The sequence below is a fragment of the Lathyrus oleraceus genome, chromosome 1 (genome assembly GCF_024323335.1).
Source record: "Lathyrus oleraceus cultivar Zhongwan6 chromosome 1, CAAS_Psat_ZW6_1.0, whole genome shotgun sequence".
Taxonomy (NCBI): domain Eukaryota; kingdom Viridiplantae; phylum Streptophyta; class Magnoliopsida; order Fabales; family Fabaceae; genus Lathyrus; species Lathyrus oleraceus.
Genome location: NC_066579.1, coordinates 192,457,210 through 192,474,661, shown reverse-complemented (window position 1 = coordinate 192,474,661; position 17,452 = coordinate 192,457,210). Strand labels below are relative to the sequence as shown.

Genomic DNA, 17,452 nt, shown 5'->3' with positions numbered 1-17,452 from the left:
GATGATATTGTGTTTGGTGGGATGTCAGATCAGATGGTCGAACATTTTGTTAAACAAATGCAGTCTGAATTTGAAATGAGCCTTGTTGGAGAGCTGACCTATTTTCTTGGGCTACAAGTCAAGCAGAAGGAAGATTCTATCTTTCTATCTCAAAGCAAATATGCCAAAAACATTGTTAAGAAGTTTGACATGGAAAATATAAGTCATAAAAGGACACCTGCTCCTACACATCTGAAAGTCTCCAAAGATGTAAATGGTGTTAGTGTAGATCAAAGTCTCTACATAAGCATGATAGGGAGTCTGCTATATCTCACAACAAGCATACCTGACATTGCTTTTGTTGTAGGTGTTTTTGCTAGATATCAAGCTGAACCAAAAGTCAGTCACATAAACCAAGTGAAAAGGATACTGAAATATGTCAATGGTACCAGTGACTATGGGATGTTGTACACTCATGGATCTGGATCTATGCTGACTGGATATTGTGATGCTGACTGGGTTGGAAGTGCTGATGATAGGAAAATGACATCAGGAAGATGTTTCTTCTTGGGGAACAACTTAATATCATGGTTTAGTAAGAAATAAAATTGTGTGTCTCTGTCCACTGCTGAAGCTGAATATATAGCAGCTGGAAGTAGTTGTTCTCAACTGGTTTGGATGAAACAGATGCTGACTGAATACAATGTCATGCAAGATGTCATGACATTGTATTGTGACAACCTGAGTTTTATAAATATTTCTAAGAATCCTATTCAGCACAGCAGGACAAAACATATTGATATTCGTCATCATTTTATTAGAGAACTAGTGGAAGATAAAATCATAGCTCTGGAGCATGTTGCTACTGAGATGCAGTTAACTGATATATTTACAAAGGCTTTGGATGCTAATCAATTTGAATGTCTAAGAGAGAAATTAGGGATTTGTATCTATGAGAATTTGTAGCAATTAATTTGGAGTGGAAAAGGTAATAAAAATATTGTTTGCCCACTTAAAATAAAGTGTCTCATTTATGGTAAAGCATCACCTAGTATTGGAACTTCCATCTATTGCCTTTTCACACGCAACCTCTACTCAAACATTTCCACCTTCCTTCGACTTCATCAACCTTCTATGCTAGGGAAACAGAAACCTTTCCACAAAAACAACAAGATGTCACAACATCCTTCACCATTTGGTTCTAAGACTACCAAACCTGCTCACAAAGATAGAACGCCTTCTATGGACCTTCTTGATGAAGATATTTTGGACGTGATTCCCATGTCTGTCATTCCAGGCGGAGCTCCTGGTTCATCCTCCACTGCATGCCCTACTCAAGGTAACCATTCTAATATCCCCTCCAGCTCTACTCATACTCCTAGTTCTAAGGACGACATGCATCACATTGATCGTGTTATAAGGAACCTTGTCACAAGAATCCTCAATGAAGGACACTCTGTAAAGGGAGTTTCTACTCCTCTATCAAGAAGGGACCCCTCTCCTGAGGTTGGACCTCACAATGAGAAGGAGGATGATTCCTCTAGGTCTGAAAAAGATATAGCTGCTGAAGGATTGTGCTCTTTAGGGAAAACTTTGTCTAGTAAGAAATTCGTGGCATCACCTACTGCCAATGCTTCACAGTCTAAGAAGCATGATTCTACAAAGAAGGTGATTGATGTAACACCCCGATAATAATATGGTAATTATTTAAATTAAGTTAATAATATATTTATTAATTTAATTAGATAATTGGATTATTATTATTATTATTATTTTGGAATTATTGAATTATTATTTTATTGGAATAATAAAATAAATTGGAAAATATATAAGTGTGAAATAAAGAAAAAGAGCCCATTTGGTAAAGAAAGGTTTTCACGTGAAACAGAGAAGCGATTGAGAAAGAGGAGAAAGGGCAAAGAGGCAGAGCAAGAGGAAGAAGATTGGAGAAGAGAAGAGCTTGGAGCTTAGAGATTGCCGGATGAACTCAGGTAAGGGGGGTTTATCGTCGTTTAATGGGTATTATGGGTTAGCATGTAATGGGTAGTGATAAACCGTTGAATTGACCCTAATTGGGATTGTCGAATGCTGAAAATTGTGATGGATATGTTGTGTAAAAAACTGAAATTGAACCTGTAATTGAGTGTGTTGTAATTCCCCTAACGTATAGCTTTTTACGGAATTGGAATCGGAGGTCCGGAAGTCCTCTAACGGCGGAAAATACGGAGAATTCTGCATTCTGCTTTGTGTTAGCGCAGGAACTGCTGTTTTGTCTGCGTTAACCGGTTAACCCAGGGTGTTAACCGGTTAACACTGTTACGAATTGAGAATTAGTGCTGTTTTGCCTGCGTTAACCGGTTAACCCAGGGCGTTAACCGGTTAACACTGTTAAGTTTTGGGCAGTAAGCGTGTTTTGCCTGCGTTAACCGGTTAACCCAGGGCGTTAACCGGTTAACGCTGTTGCAGAGTGGAAAATTTGTTAGTTTAAATGTTGTGTGCCTAATTGGTGGTTGCCTATATCAGTGTGTGATATAGTAGGGATTATTTCCCGCTGTTTTGAGCAGTATAGGTATTAGTAGAGTGTGCTAATACTGTGTTTAATTATTTGACATGATATGATGTGTTGATACATGTGTTGATGATGTATGAGGATATGCATAATGCTGTGAATATATATATTATGCATGTATTTGTGAATGGACTGTTGTATGGCTTAGAGTGTGAGCATATGTCCTTGTGAATTGTTGTTGATGTTGCATTGCTAGATGATTAGCATGCATATTGGGGCCTTTAGGGTGGTAGCTAATTCCCATGGTGAGGAATTAGTGAGTTAGTCATTTTGGACTGTTGTTGATGTTTGCATGCTAGGTGATTAGCGTGCATAGCATGGCCCATTTGGGGTGGTAGCTAATTCCCATGGTGAGGAATTAGTGAGTGAGTCACTAGGTCTCAAATGAGTGGGACTAGTGGGCTTGGTAGCCGTGCCTGGATTTGGACGGTGAGGTGAACTATATGTTCACAAAGAGTCGGTACCGCATGCATGGAGTCTCATTGCATAATTGATATATGGCGTATAATATGAATGGATGTATTCCAGTATTATATGTGTGTTGTGTGTTGTGTGTTGTGTGTTGTATTGATGTTGAGTATGATTGAGTTGACATTGCTGTTACTGAATGTGTACTCTGATTGGGTGATGAAATGTGTTATTTACTTAGCATTACATGATGTTTTATAATGCTTATTATATCGATTGAGGAACTCACCCTTACAACTATTTTTCAGGTAACGAGCAATGAGTTGAGTAGAAGCTAATGCTTGGAGTCTAGTGTAGTCTCCTTAGTGGGTCGTGCTCTGATAGATGTAACATCGGGATGGGATGTTTTATTTTGTTGAATAATTTCACATGTAATATGTTACATGTTTTACATGATTGATGAGATTTCTATCCGCTGCGGTTTATGCAAATGTTTATGTTTGGATTAATAAAAGAGCATGACAGTTATTGTGTTGAACTGTGTGACACCCTTGATTGCATATTACTCTGATTGACGTATTGTTATTTTAATTAAATAATGGGGGTATTTAGAAGGGTGTTACATTAGTGGTATCAGAGCATAGTCGGTCGAGTCGAGTCGTAATTATTCTGTTTCCCCTGTACGGGATAGGTGTTGTGTAACCCTATCAGTACTTATTGTTTTAGCTTGTTGGGTTTTCAGAATAGAGATGGCTGGAAGAGGTAGAGATGATGCTGCGATTGCTGAGGCTCTGGGTATGCTAGCTGGAGTACTTGGAGGAAATCCGAATGTTGTGGGAATGGGAGCTGCTCGTCAACTGAGTGAGTTCCAGAAGAACAATCCTCCAATGTTCAAGGGAGCATACGATCCAGATGGTGCTCAGAAGTGGTTGAAGGAGATCGAGAGGATCTTCCGAGTGACTGAGTGTGCCGATAACCAGAAGGTCAGGTTCGGTACGCATATGCTGTCAGAGGAAGCTGATGATTGGTGGGTTGCTACCCGCACTGAGTTGGAATCTGCTGGAAATGCTGAGATCACTTGGGCTGTGTTCTGAGAGAGATTCCTGAGGAAGTATTTTCCAGAGGATGTTAGAGGGAAGAAAGAGATAGAGTTCTTGGAATTGAAGCAGGGCAATCGGTCGGTTACTGAGTATGCTGCTAAGTTCACAGAGCTGTCGAAATATTACACTCCCTATAATGAGGCTGCTGGAGAATTTTCGAAATGTGTGAAGTTTGAGAACGGGTTGCGTCCCGAGATCAAACAGGCTATTGGATATCAGCGGATCAGAGTGTTTTCTGACTTGGTTGACTGTTGCAGGATTTTTGAACAGGATTCCAAAGCCAGAGCGGAGAGCTATCAGCAGAGGGTTGATAGAAGAGGCAAGAATCAGAATGATCGTGGGAAACCGTATGCAGCTGGCAGAGGTTTCCAGAGTCAGAGTGGGATGAAGAGGCCTAGTGGGGGAGACTCTAGTGCTCCTGCTAAGTGTTACAGATGTGGTCAGGCTGGACATCGTGTCCATGAGTGTACCAGTAATGAGAAGAAGTGTTTTAAGTGTGGAAAAGGTGGTCACTTGGCTGCAGAGTGCCGGTTGGAGACTGTAACTTGTTTCAACTGTGGAGAAGTGGGTCATATCAGTCCACAGTGTCCTAAGCCAAAGAGAGAGAACCAGTCGGGAGGCAAGGTCTTTGCTTTATCGGGTTCTGAGACTTCTGCAGATGATCGTTTGATCCGAGGTACGTGTTATATTAATGGCTTTCCTCTTGTAGCTATTATCGACACCGGTGCTACTCATTCCTTTATATCTTTGGATTGTGCTGTGAAACTTAAGTTAGAGATATCTGAGATGTTTGGTAGTATGGTGATTGATACTCCTGCGAAGGGTTCAGTGACTACTACTTCAGTTTGTTTGAGTTGTCCTTTGAGTATTTTTGGTAGAGACTTTGGGATAGACCTTGTGTGTCTTCCGTTAGTGCAGATTGATGTTATTCTGGGTATGAACTGGCTGGTGTTTAACCGAGTTTATATCAACTGTTTTGATAAGACTGTGATATTTCCTGAGGTTGAGGAAGGAAAGGATTTGTTTCTATCAGCAAGACAAGTGGATGAGGCAGTAGCAGATGGGGCAGAGTTGTTTATGCTGTTAGCGACTTTGGAGGCTAAAGATAAACTGGTGATTTGTGATCTAGCCGTGGTGTGTGATTTTCCTGATGTGTTTCCAGAAGAAGTGAATGAATTACCGCCAGAACGTGAAGTTGAGTTCTCGATTGATTTGGTACCTGGTACTAGACCGATATCGATGGCTCCGTACCGTATGTCTGCTGTTGAGTTAGCTGAATTGAAGAGTCAGTTGGAAGATCTGTTGGATAAGAAATTTATTCGTCCGAGTGTGTCACCGTGGGGTGCACCAGTGTTGTTGGTTAAGAAGAAAGAAGGTACTATGAGGTTGTGTGTGGACTACAGGCAACTGAATAAAGTGACGATCAAGAATCGGTATCCTTTGCCGAGGATTGATGATTTGATGGATCAATTGGTTGGTGCGAGTGTGTTCAGCAAGATAGATTTGAGATCTGGGTATCATCAGATACGTGTGAAAACTGAGGATATTCAGAAGACTGCTTTCAGGACAAGGTATGGACATTATGAGTATTCTGTAATGCCTTTTGGTGTGACTAATGCGCCTGGAGTATTTATGGAGTATATGAATAGGATTTTCCATCCGTACCTAGATAAGTTTGTTGTGGTGTTTATTGATGACATTTTGGTGTATTCGAAATCTGAAGAAGAGCATGCTGAGCATTTGAGAGTGGTTCTAGAAGTTCTCCGAGAAAAGAAGTTATTTGCTAAACTGTCTAAGTGTGAATTTTGGTTAGAAGAGGTTAGTTTTCTTGGTCATGTGATTTCAAGAGGTGGTGTTGCTGTTGATCCTTCTAAGATAGAAGCGGTGTCTAAGTGGGAAGCTCCGAAGTCTGTTGCTGAGATTCGAAGTTTCCTTGGTTTGGCTGGTTATTATAGGAAGTTCATTGAGGGATTTTCTAAGTTGGCGTTACCGTTGACGATGTTGACTAGAAAGGGGCAAGCATTTGTTTGGGACTCAAAATGTGAAGAAGGTTTCCAAGAGTTAAAGAGAAGGTTGACTACTGCTCCTATTCTGATATTACCGAGTTCGTTGGAATCATTTGAGGTTTACTGTGATGCTTCATTGTTGGGTTTGGGTGGTGTGTTGATGCAGAATAAGCAGGTTATAGCTTATGCTTCGAGACAGCTGAGGGTTCATGAGAGGAACTATCCGACACACGATTTAGAGTTGGCAGCTGTGGTATTTGTTCTGAAGTTATGGAGGCATTACTTGTATGGGTCAAGATTTGAGGTTTTCAGTGACCATAAAAGTTTAAAGTATTTGTTTGATCAGAAAGAGCTGAATATGAGACAGAGAAGGTGGTTAGAGTTTCTGAAGGATTATGACTTTGGTTTGAATTACCATCCGGGTAAAGCAAACGTAGTGGTTGATGCATTGAGTCGGAAATCATTGCATATGTCTATGTTAATGGTTAAGGAATTGGATTTAATTGAGCAGTTTAGAGACTTGAGTTTGGTGTGTGAGAGTACTCACAATAGTGTTAAATTGGGAATGTTGAAGTTAACGAGTGGTATTCTGGATGAGATCAGAGAGGGTCAGAAATCCGATGTGCTTTTGGTTGATAAGTTGACTTTAGTGAATCAAGGTCAAGGTGGTGAATTCAGAATTGATGAGAATGGTGTTTTGAAATTTGGTAATCGGGTGTGTATTCCGGACGTTACCGAACTTAAGAAGAGTATTCTTGAAGAAGGACATCGTAGTGGCCTGAGTATTCATCCTGGAGCTACGAAGATGTATCATGATTTGAAGAGGTTATTTTGGTGGCCGGGAATGAAGAAAGAAATTGCAAGTTTTGTTTATTCCTGTTTGACTTGTCAGAAGTCAAAGATTGAGCATCAGAAGCCGTCTGGGCTAATGCAACCGTTGGCTACTCCAGAGTGGAAGTGGGATAGTATCAGTATGGATTTTGTTTCTGGTTTACCGAGGACAAGTAAGAATTTTGAAGCTATTTGGGTGATTGTTGACAGATTGACAAAATCGGCTCATTTCATTCCGATCAGAATGGATTATCCGTTAGAGAGATTAGCCGAGTTGTATATTGAGAAGATTGTAAGTTTGCATGGTATTCCGTCTAGTATTGTTTCGGACAGAGATCCTAGATTTACATCGAAATTCTGGGAAGGTTTGCAGAAGGCTTTGGGAACTAAGCTGAGATTGAGTTCTGCATATCATCCGCAGACTGATGGTCAGACTGAGAGGACGATTCAGTCACTAGAGGATCTTCTGAGGGCTTGTGTTTTGGAAAAAGGAGGTGCTTGGGATTGTTATTTACCTTTGATTGAGTTTACCTACAACAATAGTTTTCATTCGAGCATTGGTATGGCACCGTTTGAAGCTTTGTATGGTAGGAGATGTCGGACACCTTTATGTTGGTATGAGTCCGGTGAGAGTGCTGTGGTTGGACCGGAGATTGTTCAACAAACTACGGAAAAGATTAAGATGATTCAGGAGAAGATGAGAATTGCTCAGAGTCGTCAGAAGAGTTATCACGACAAGAGGAGGAAGTCACTTGAGTTTCAAGAGGGAGATCATGTGTTTCTTCGTGTTACTCCGATAACTGGTGTTGGTCGAGCTTTGAAGTCAAAGAAGTTGACACCTCGATTTATTGGTCCTTATCAGATTTTGGAGAGGATAGGGGAGGTAGCCTATCGTATCGCTTTACCGCCATCACTTGCAAATTTGCATGAGGTTTTTCATGTGTCTCAGTTGAGGAGATACATTCATGATCCGTCGCATGTAGTCCAAGTAGATGATGTACAGGTGAGAGATAACCTGACTGTTGAAACATCACCTATGAGGATTGAGGATCGAGAGTTGAAGCAGTTGCGGGGTAAAGAGATTGCCTTGGTGAAGGTAGCTTGGGGAGGACCAGCAGGTGGCAATGTGACTTGGGAACTGGAGAGTAAGATGAAGGAGTCTTACCCAGAGTTGTTCGCTTGAGGTATGTTTTCGAGGACGAAAACTCTTTTAGTGGGGGAGAGTTGTAACACCCCGATAATAATATGGTAATTATTTAAATTAAGTTAATAATATATTTATTAATTTAATTAGATAATTGGATTATTATTATTATTATTTTGGAATTATTGAATTATTATTTTATTGGAATAATAAAATAAATTGGAAAATATATAAGTGTGAAATAAAGAAAAAGAGCCCATTTGGTAAAGAAAGGTTTTCACGTGAAACAGAGAAGCGATTGAGAAAGAGGAGAAAGGGCAAAGAGGCAGAGCAAGAGGAAGAAGATTGGAGAAGAGAAGAGCTTGGAGCTTAGAGATTGCCGGATGAACTCAGGTAAGGGGGGTTTATCGTCGTTTAATGGGTATTATGGGTTAGCATGTAATGGGTAGTGATAAACCGTTGAATTGACCCTAATTGGGATTGTCGAATGCTGAAAATTGTGATGGATATGTTGTGTAAAAAACTGAAATTGAACCTGTAATTGAGTGTGTTGTAATTCCCCTAACGTATAGCTTTTTACGGAATTGGAATCGGAGGTCCGGAAGTCCTCTAACGGCGGAAAATACGGAGAATTCTGCATTCTGCTTTGTGTTAGCGCAGGAACTGCTGTTTTGTCTGCGTTAACCGGTTAACCCAGGGTGTTAACCGGTTAACACTGTTACGAATTGAGAATTAGTGCTGTTTTGCCTGCGTTAACCGGTTAACCCAGGGCGTTAACCGGTTAACACTGTTAAGTTTTGGGCAGTAAGCGTGTTTTGCCTGCGTTAACCGGTTAACCCAGGGCGTTAACCGGTTAACGCTGTTGCAGAGTGGAAAATTTGTTAGTTTAAATGTTGTGTGCCTAATTGGTGGTTGCCTATATCAGTGTGTGATATAGTAGGGATTATTTCCCGCTGTTTTGAGCAGTATAGGTATTAGTAGAGTGTGCTAATACTGTGTTTAATTATTTGACATGATATGATGTGTTGATACATGTGTTGATGATGTATGAGGATATGCATAATGCTGTGAATATATATATTATGCATGTATTTGTGAATGGACTGTTGTATGGCTTAGAGTGTGAGCATATGTCCTTGTGAATTGTTGTTGATGTTGCATTGCTAGATGATTAGCATGCATATTGGGGCCTTTAGGGTGGTAGCTAATTCCCATGGTGAGGAATTAGTGAGTTAGTCATTTTGGACTGTTGTTGATGTTTGCATGCTAGGTGATTAGCGTGCATAGCATGGCCCATTTGGGGTGGTAGCTAATTCCCATGGTGAGGAATTAGTGAGTGAGTCACTAGGTCTCAAATGAGTGGGACTAGTGGGCTTGGTAGCCGTGCCTGGATTTGGACGGTGAGGTGAACTATATGTTCACAAAGAGTCGGTACCGCATGCATGGAGTCTCATTGCATAATTGATATATGGCGTATAATATGAATGGATGTATTCCAATATTATATGTGTGTTGTGTGTTGTGTGTTGTGTGTTGTATTGATGTTGAGTATGATTGAGTTGACATTGCTGTTACTGAATGTGTACTCTGATTGGGTGATGAAATGTGTTATTTACTTAGCATTACATGATGTTTTATAATGCTTATTATATCGATTGAGGAACTCACCCTTACAACTATTTTTCAGGTAACGAGCAATGAGTTGAGTAGAAGCTAATGCTTGGAGTCTAGTGTAGTCTCCTTAGTGGGTCGTGCTCTGATAGATGTAACATCGGGATGGGATGTTTTATTTTGTTGAATAATTTCACATGTAATATGTTACATGTTTTACATGATTGATGAGATTTCTATCCGCTGCGGTTTATGCAAATGTTTATGTTTGGATTAATAAAAGAGCATGACAGTTATTGTGTTGAACTGTGTGACACCCTTGATTGCATATTACTCTGATTAACGTATTGTTATTTTAATTAAATAATGGGGGTATTTAGAAGGGTGTTACAATTGACCTAGACGTTGAGAGTTCGGATGATGAAGATGATAGCTTGCTTCATCACTTGAAGGCTAGTGTGGCTAAGAGGATGAAGACCAGAAAGGGTAGGTCTGTGGCTGAAATGATGACATCCAAAACTTCTAAGAAGGCTACTGGTGTAGGCCCATCAAAGTCTTGGAGCAAGGTTAAGGTGAAGAAGAGGAAACTGAGAGACAATTCTGACTCAGATGAAGATGTTGAAGAAGATGTCCCTGACATCTCCCTGACCAAGAGGACAACTATTAGGAAGTCCTCTGCAAAAGTTGCTACTGTACACCTGGATAATATTTCCTTCCATCTTGAAGATGGAGCAGCAAAATGGAAGTTTGTAATCCAAAGAAGGGTGGCCGTGGAAAGAGAATTCGACAAGGATGTTGTGGAGGTTAAAGAGGTCATGGACCTGATTAAAAGTGATGGATTAATGAAAACTATTACTGGGTTATCTCAGTGTTTTGAAGGTCTGGTTAAAGAATTTGTGGCCAACATCCCTGAGGACATTGCTGATAAAAACAGCAAAGAGTTTTGTAAGGTGTTCGTAAGAGGGAAGTGTATCAATTTTTCTCCAACTGTGATTAACAAGTTTTTAGGAAGAGGAACAGAAGGTGCATGTGAACTAGAAGCCACAGACAATGAGGTCTGTAGGGAAATAACTGCAAGACAAGTCAAGGAGTGGCCTAGCAAGAAGCATCTCCCTGCTAGAAAGCTAACTGTGAAATATGCTATTTTGCACAAGATAGGGTCAGCAAACTGGGTACCAACCAATCACATCTTTACAATCTCAAATGCCCTTGGAAGGTTCATCTTTGCTGTTGGAACCAAGCTGAAATTTGATTATGGTAGATTCATGTTTGAACAAATTGTCACACATGCTTCTACAAATGCAGTGAAGCTGTCCATAGCTTTTTCCTCAATAATTTGTGGGATTATCCTGAGCCAGCAACTTGGAACTCTGAGCATAAATGATCTTCCTAGTAGAAGAAAACCCATCTATCAGTTCATTACAAATTGTTTGAAGGCAGACATGTCAATGACATTGTCATGACATCTGTTGTGAAGAAGCCAACCTCAAAAGGTGGCCTTATTGTTGAGCTGAAAGAAACTTGTAAGGAATTGGATACTGGGTTAAGGGTAGCTAAAGCCAGGAAAGCAGCTTTGGAGGTTCTGATTGAAAGCTTAGAGCAAGCTGATAGAGATAATGTTGGACATGCCAAGGAAACAAAAGGCCAAACCTCTAGTGAGAGGTATGAATCTCAAGATAAATCAAGTGGCAGTTCTGGTTCTGAAGCTGATGAAGATGTAAGCTCCTCTGACGAGTTTTGTTGAAGTTGTCCCCCACTTTTCTGATGGTGTGCTGTGATGGATTTGGTGGTTTTTTTGGCAGTCATGTTCTGATGCCTTGATGTATTTTTTCTGGGTTCTTTTTGGTTTTTCTGGATTTTTATCTCAGCTTGTTAAGTTGTGTATGTTTGTGGATCTGTAACACCTAACAATATGCTATGACGTTCTGTATGACATTCTGTTTGACTAATAGACATTTATTTTGTCTCTTTGGTCTCTTTTGGCTAAAAAGGGGGAGAAGTAGCTAAAGTAGCTATAGCTAAAGTAGCTATGCTATAAACAGATGACAGATGTTGTTGAAGAGGATGTATATTGGAGATAATCTGTTTAGTACAAGTGATGTTGAAGGTGATGTCAGATGGGGAAGTGTATGTTACAGGTGATGTTGAAGGTGATGTCTGTGTTGAGCAGACTGAGGGGGAGATGGAGCACAAACGCATGTGTGTTTACTAGTTGCTATTTTAGCTAGTAATGTGTGTTTTATTACTTCTGTTGCTAAAACTGATACTGTGATTATACTCTTGTGAAACAAATTGTCTGATATATGTTTTAGCCAAAATTTGTCAAAGGGGGAGTTTGTTGGTTCTATATGTTGACATCAATTTTGGTAAAACCTAGAATGTTCACAAGTTGTCACAAGTGTTGTCTTGACATGAAATAACATGTTCCTGCAGAGTGTTTAAAATGTGGATGTGCAGGATTTTGCTGAGATGTCAGACCCGATGTCATGACATTTGTATACAGAACATTCAGTCTGAATGTTATGTATTGTGTGATTGCGCTTTTTATGCTAATCTATGTGTGATTTATGAGATGATTAAACGCGTCATTCAATCAGTAATTACAACCAGATTGACTTATTTTCCAACGAGATATTATCAGCTGTCATAAGAAGATACGAATGGAAAATAGTTTTAGGGTTTTATGATGTCCAAGCCCACCCAAACACTTCTATATAAAGGGCATGGAAAACCTGGTTTTAATACACAAGAAATAACGAACGAAATATTGAGAGAGGATAAGGGTTTTAGTCTTGTGTGGTCGTGTGTATTGTGAGTCATTCATTCATCCATAGATGATTGAATTGGATTGACTTTTGAGTTGTAATTTGTCCACTCTAAACTTTGAAGCATGAGTGTGTGTTTACTTGGTTGAAGCTTTTAAGCAAAATCAAGTATGTGTTCTTGAAGAGTGTCTTCTTTCATTGTAATATTTGTTTTTATATCACTGTTGTGATTGAGTGGGAGTGAGTAGGATCTCATATCTAAGAATTCTTAGATAGAAGTCACACAGGTAGAGATTAGGTGAAAAGACTGTAAATTGAAGTTGTTTACTAAGAATCTTTGAACTAATTATGTTTATTGGATTTCCTTCCTGGCTTGGTAGCCCCCAGACGTAGGTGAATTTGCATTGAAATGGGTTAACAATTGCTTGTGTCACTTGTATTACTGTTATCTTTTATCCTGTTTATATTATTCAGATATTAGTGTCGTGACATTACCTTCGACATCTCATATCTGATACTAGAATTTCAACCTCCACAGTTAACAAATCCTAAAAGATTATCTGAATCGAGGCTTCGAATCGAGGAACCCTAGAAATCGCGTATGGAATTAAATGGTGGCTTGGCGCGGAATTTGCCAATAACCTTAGGGAAAAGGCTCCTCCGGCGGGGCTCTATGCAGCAATAACGCACTTAAGGAGAAATGAAGGAAGGAGAAATACCTCTGGCATGGTTGCTCCGACGAGAATGAAAGAATACGAATCTGAGGGCTCCGAATCAGGTATTGAGGTCCTTACTACGCTCAACAGTTCAACAAAAGGAAGAAGTTGAAAACAAGTCGCGAACCTAGTCACGGCGAGGAACCTTGCCGGAAACGTCTCAACGTGGCCGTTCTCTCACGATCACCTACCAAAGCTAGTCGATCTCGCTAGTCCTAAACGCGTCTGGAAATCAGACGGCGTTACCTTCGAAGCCGCGATTGGCTTTGGTGACCGAAGAGTATGGAGAAAAGTGACTCATGTACTATGTGCTTTTCAATCCCACTCCTCTTCTCTTCTACTCCGATTGCCGTGTGATTCGTTCGACAATCTACTTACGTTCAGATCTTTAGCCGATTCCCACTGATTTGCACCAAATACCTCTAACCGAGCCAAACTTCTCCGGCAACCGCCAGCGACGATGAGGATTACGATGGAAACGAAGGGGAACACGCCGTTAATGCTCCACCTCAAGTCTCTTATTCTTTTTTTTGCGTTCTCTCTCTTCTTCTACTTCTTCTGTAAACTTTGATTCTGCGCTATCGTTGTTGTCACCGAACGTGAGAGAAAAATCAGAGGGATAGTTCAAGATTGACGGAGAGTCATTGAGGGAGCTTTTGGATTTGTATGTAAGGTGCAATTTGCTGGGAAAAGAAAGGGAATCTAGAGACTCAGATTGTGAACGGTTTGTGATTTTATAGAGTGGAAAGAGTGAGGTTAGAATAGGAATTTGAATTGGAAACTGTTAGATTGAAATTCTGTTATGATGTGAAGTTGGTTAGAAATCTGTTATTGGATGAAAGTTTTGTTAACTGATTTTTCTTTTTGTCTTTTTTGAGGAATTGACGTCGCCGTTTTGCTTATGAGTTTGGCTTGTAGCGTTGTTTTCGCTTATGGAGTTTACATTGCCATTTCTGTTTCCGCATTTTAAGCTGCAGCGTTTGGATTGGTTCTTTGTGGTCGTCGTTGCCGTTTGGAGCATGTTTGAGTCCCGGCTTGGCTTGCAGTGTATCAGCTTGCCGAACCAAGTGCCTTAAGGGCCACTTTCACAGTCTCTTCTGACAGTGAAGCATATCCGTAATACGTCTTGTGATTTCACCAGTGAGCATCAAATTACCATTTTCTCTCGCAAAACCAATGATAACAAACAAAACCAGAATGATAATCACAGCAACTCCTTCATGCTTCCATAGCAGTTACGGTTCCATTCGAAGTACTGAATTGAGTGGTGTTTTTCTCTGCGTGCAGGTTATTGCAGCGTGTTTGCCGCTTTGCAGCCGGTGACATTGCTACAGTTGGAGCTTGTTGCTGCTATTACTTTACAGTGTGATCACGGTTCAGCTGCTGTTTGCATTTCTACCGGCCGCCGGAGTTTCTAGTTTTGTCTTAAATTTCTCCATTATCAACTCCATCTGCGAATAGAATAAGCAAGTTCCCACCGCATCCGTAACAACCATGGGGTGTAATTTTAAAATTTGCCGTTCATCAATTCCCCTTGTTTTCTTTTTCTTCATTTTTCTATGTAAAACCTTATGGCTTGATATATGAATGGACTAATGGAAAATTTTCTGTATTTGTATTTTGTGTGCAATGTTATATGATTTATAATGGACTTATGGAATTTGATTAAGTGATTGAAACCTGTACTAGTCATTAGGATTGGACACTTGGAATTACATTGATGAATGTGAACATGTAGAAGGGATATTTGGATATGAAATGTATTGTGGACATGTGGAGTGGATATTTATTATTGGTCGTGGAATTAAAATTGACGGATTAGTGACATGTTTACTCCATGTAAAATGCAAATGGAAACTAATGTTTAGGTAATGAATTGTTGCCGTAATTGCGCAAGATGTTCCCACGTAAGAATGCAGAACCTATTTACGATGAGTATGACAATGTAATGACAATGGAAAGAATTTCAATTATGGTTATTAATTCAAGATATGGTTCCATATTCTAACCACTTGCATTTTCTTTGTCATGTATGAAATATTCGTATGAACATGGATGAAACTCGTATGAACATGGATGAAACGGATACCGATTGGTTTGTTGTTGGTTAAGCTTCCATTTTCTTGGTAATTTTTTTCCAATATTTGGGACATTTCTAATGGATTATGATGGAGATATTGAATGAATAACTTGTATGATCTTGAGTGAGCTAAATTTAAGATGAATGAATTTGATGATTATGGCCTATCATAACACGTATCACCGTCAATGAACGTCACATGAATGAGAACGAACCCTGGCTAAAAGAATTGACGGGAGGTACAAATGTACTGATGCATCAAGAAACATATGACTAAGGACTTTGAGTGTGGTTGACTTTTAGTCGAATGGTAACGATAGGTACTTGTACGGACGACTGGTCATGGACCCCAAAGCCTCCGAACCAAGTGACTCGTGCTATTTGCACCGATGAAGACCCCAACCAAGCTGAAGATCCAGAACACGTGAAGCTTTAAATGAATCCCCATTAAAGAATCAGGACCGCAGATCTTCCAAGCACCTGAATCCTCCATGGTGGACCAGATGAATCCAACGAATCCCCAATTGCTGAATGCACACACCATAAATGATACCTTCATAATCAGAAACTAGGGTTTTACTTTATTAAGAAGTCAATAATGGGTATAGTGCACAAGCACCAAGAGCTCCCCTCCGACTAGAGTTTGATTGACTGAGCCACCTCAAGTTGCTGATGAACCCTAGTTTCCGCTAGGTGCATGCACAAAATCATGAATTCAAGTCACCTATCTCCTTATGTTGAACCATGCTTATGCAGATGAAATGAATACTTGAGATGATATGCAAATGTCTGGAGTTAGTGGCCTATATGATTGATGTGAAGGGTAGGGCGAATTTTGGGGTATGACAATGAGGACACACATAATTGGACAAAAATAAGTATTTTTTTGGACCTCCCATATTGGAAGGATAATTTGTTGCGACATAATCTTGATGTTATGTACATTGAGAAGATTTTTTTTGATAATATATTTAACACAATGATGGATGTCCAAAAAAGACAAAAGAGAATGAGAAGGCTAGAAAGGACTTGGAACTTTTGTGTAATCGAAAAGACTTGGAGTTGAAACCTCAACCAAATGGAAAATTATTAAAACCCAAGGCTTGTTACACTCTTACTCCCCAAGAAGAAAAAACAGTCAGTCAATGGTTAAATGAGTTGAGGATTAGTGTAAAAAATAAATAGAAAATTCAATTTGAAATAATAAAAATTGAAAGTGATATAATTGATTTTTTTTATTGTAAATAACCATATTTTTTTATTTTTTTTTCCAAAATAACCATATTTTCAAAAAATTGTAGGTAAACGTCTGGCACATGCATTCATTTTTTTATAAATGATGACACATGTTTATAGTGACAATTATAGTCGTAGGTAAAAGTCAATTCACTGTAGGTATAACCCGAAATACTTATATCTACGACACTTTTTTTGTGATATATAATTTGTTGTACCTACAATATAGTTTTGTAGGAATACATTTTTTGGATTATACCTACGGTGAATTGACTTTTACCTACGTCTATAACTGTCATTATAAGCATGCCCCATCATTTGTAAAATATGGATGCATGCGCCATACTTTTACCTACGATTTTTTACTGTCCCTATATGCATGCGCCATCATGCATGACGCCTATGTACGGTTCAAATTTTTTGTTTTATTAAACATGGTTACTTTGATTTTTTTTAAACATAGTTATTTTTATAAAAAAATCAATATAATTAAATTAGTGTAAATGTGTGGTGAATGCAATGAGAATAATTTAGTGTGTCCAATAAGTTTTATGGGGCTAAAAACATAATATAATTATATCGTTACAAGAGAATTTGGTTTTCTTACGGGGACTTGAGCCCCAATGTGTTTCAAGTGGATCCATCATTGTTATCAACTATGAGTTACTTTAAGTGTTATTTGTAATTTTATATGGCTAATATTTTCACTAGATGACTAATAAATTTTAAATATGAGAGATTGGTCTTAAGATTGATAGTAGTATGATGTGAAATTTTAAGTGGAGGAGTGGTTTCTTTATTTGGTATCACTCGTTGCTCATGGGTTTATTACAGTTTCTCAAGGTATCTCTCTCTCTCTAGAGGGCAATCAATGGTGATAGACTCATATTCTCTTCTACTTTCTATCAACACTACTAGAAAAATGCAATTTAGCTTCCCAAATTTAGCGTCGACCATCGACCGATGCTAAAATGCCTAAATAACGTCAGCTTAGCCCACACTAAAAT

General features: G+C 39.3%; 1 long non-coding RNA gene across 1 annotated transcript; it reads left to right on the top strand.

Annotated features, from left to right (window-relative positions):
• Positions 1–12,789: 12,789 nt before the first annotated feature.
• LOC127127166 (uncharacterized) lies at positions 12,790–14,743 on the top strand. Its single transcript, XR_007805248.1, has 2 exons — positions 12,790–14,269; positions 14,417–14,743. It is a non-coding gene; the product is annotated as an uncharacterized LOC127127166 (long non-coding RNA).
• Positions 14,744–17,452: the final 2,709 nt, after the last annotated feature.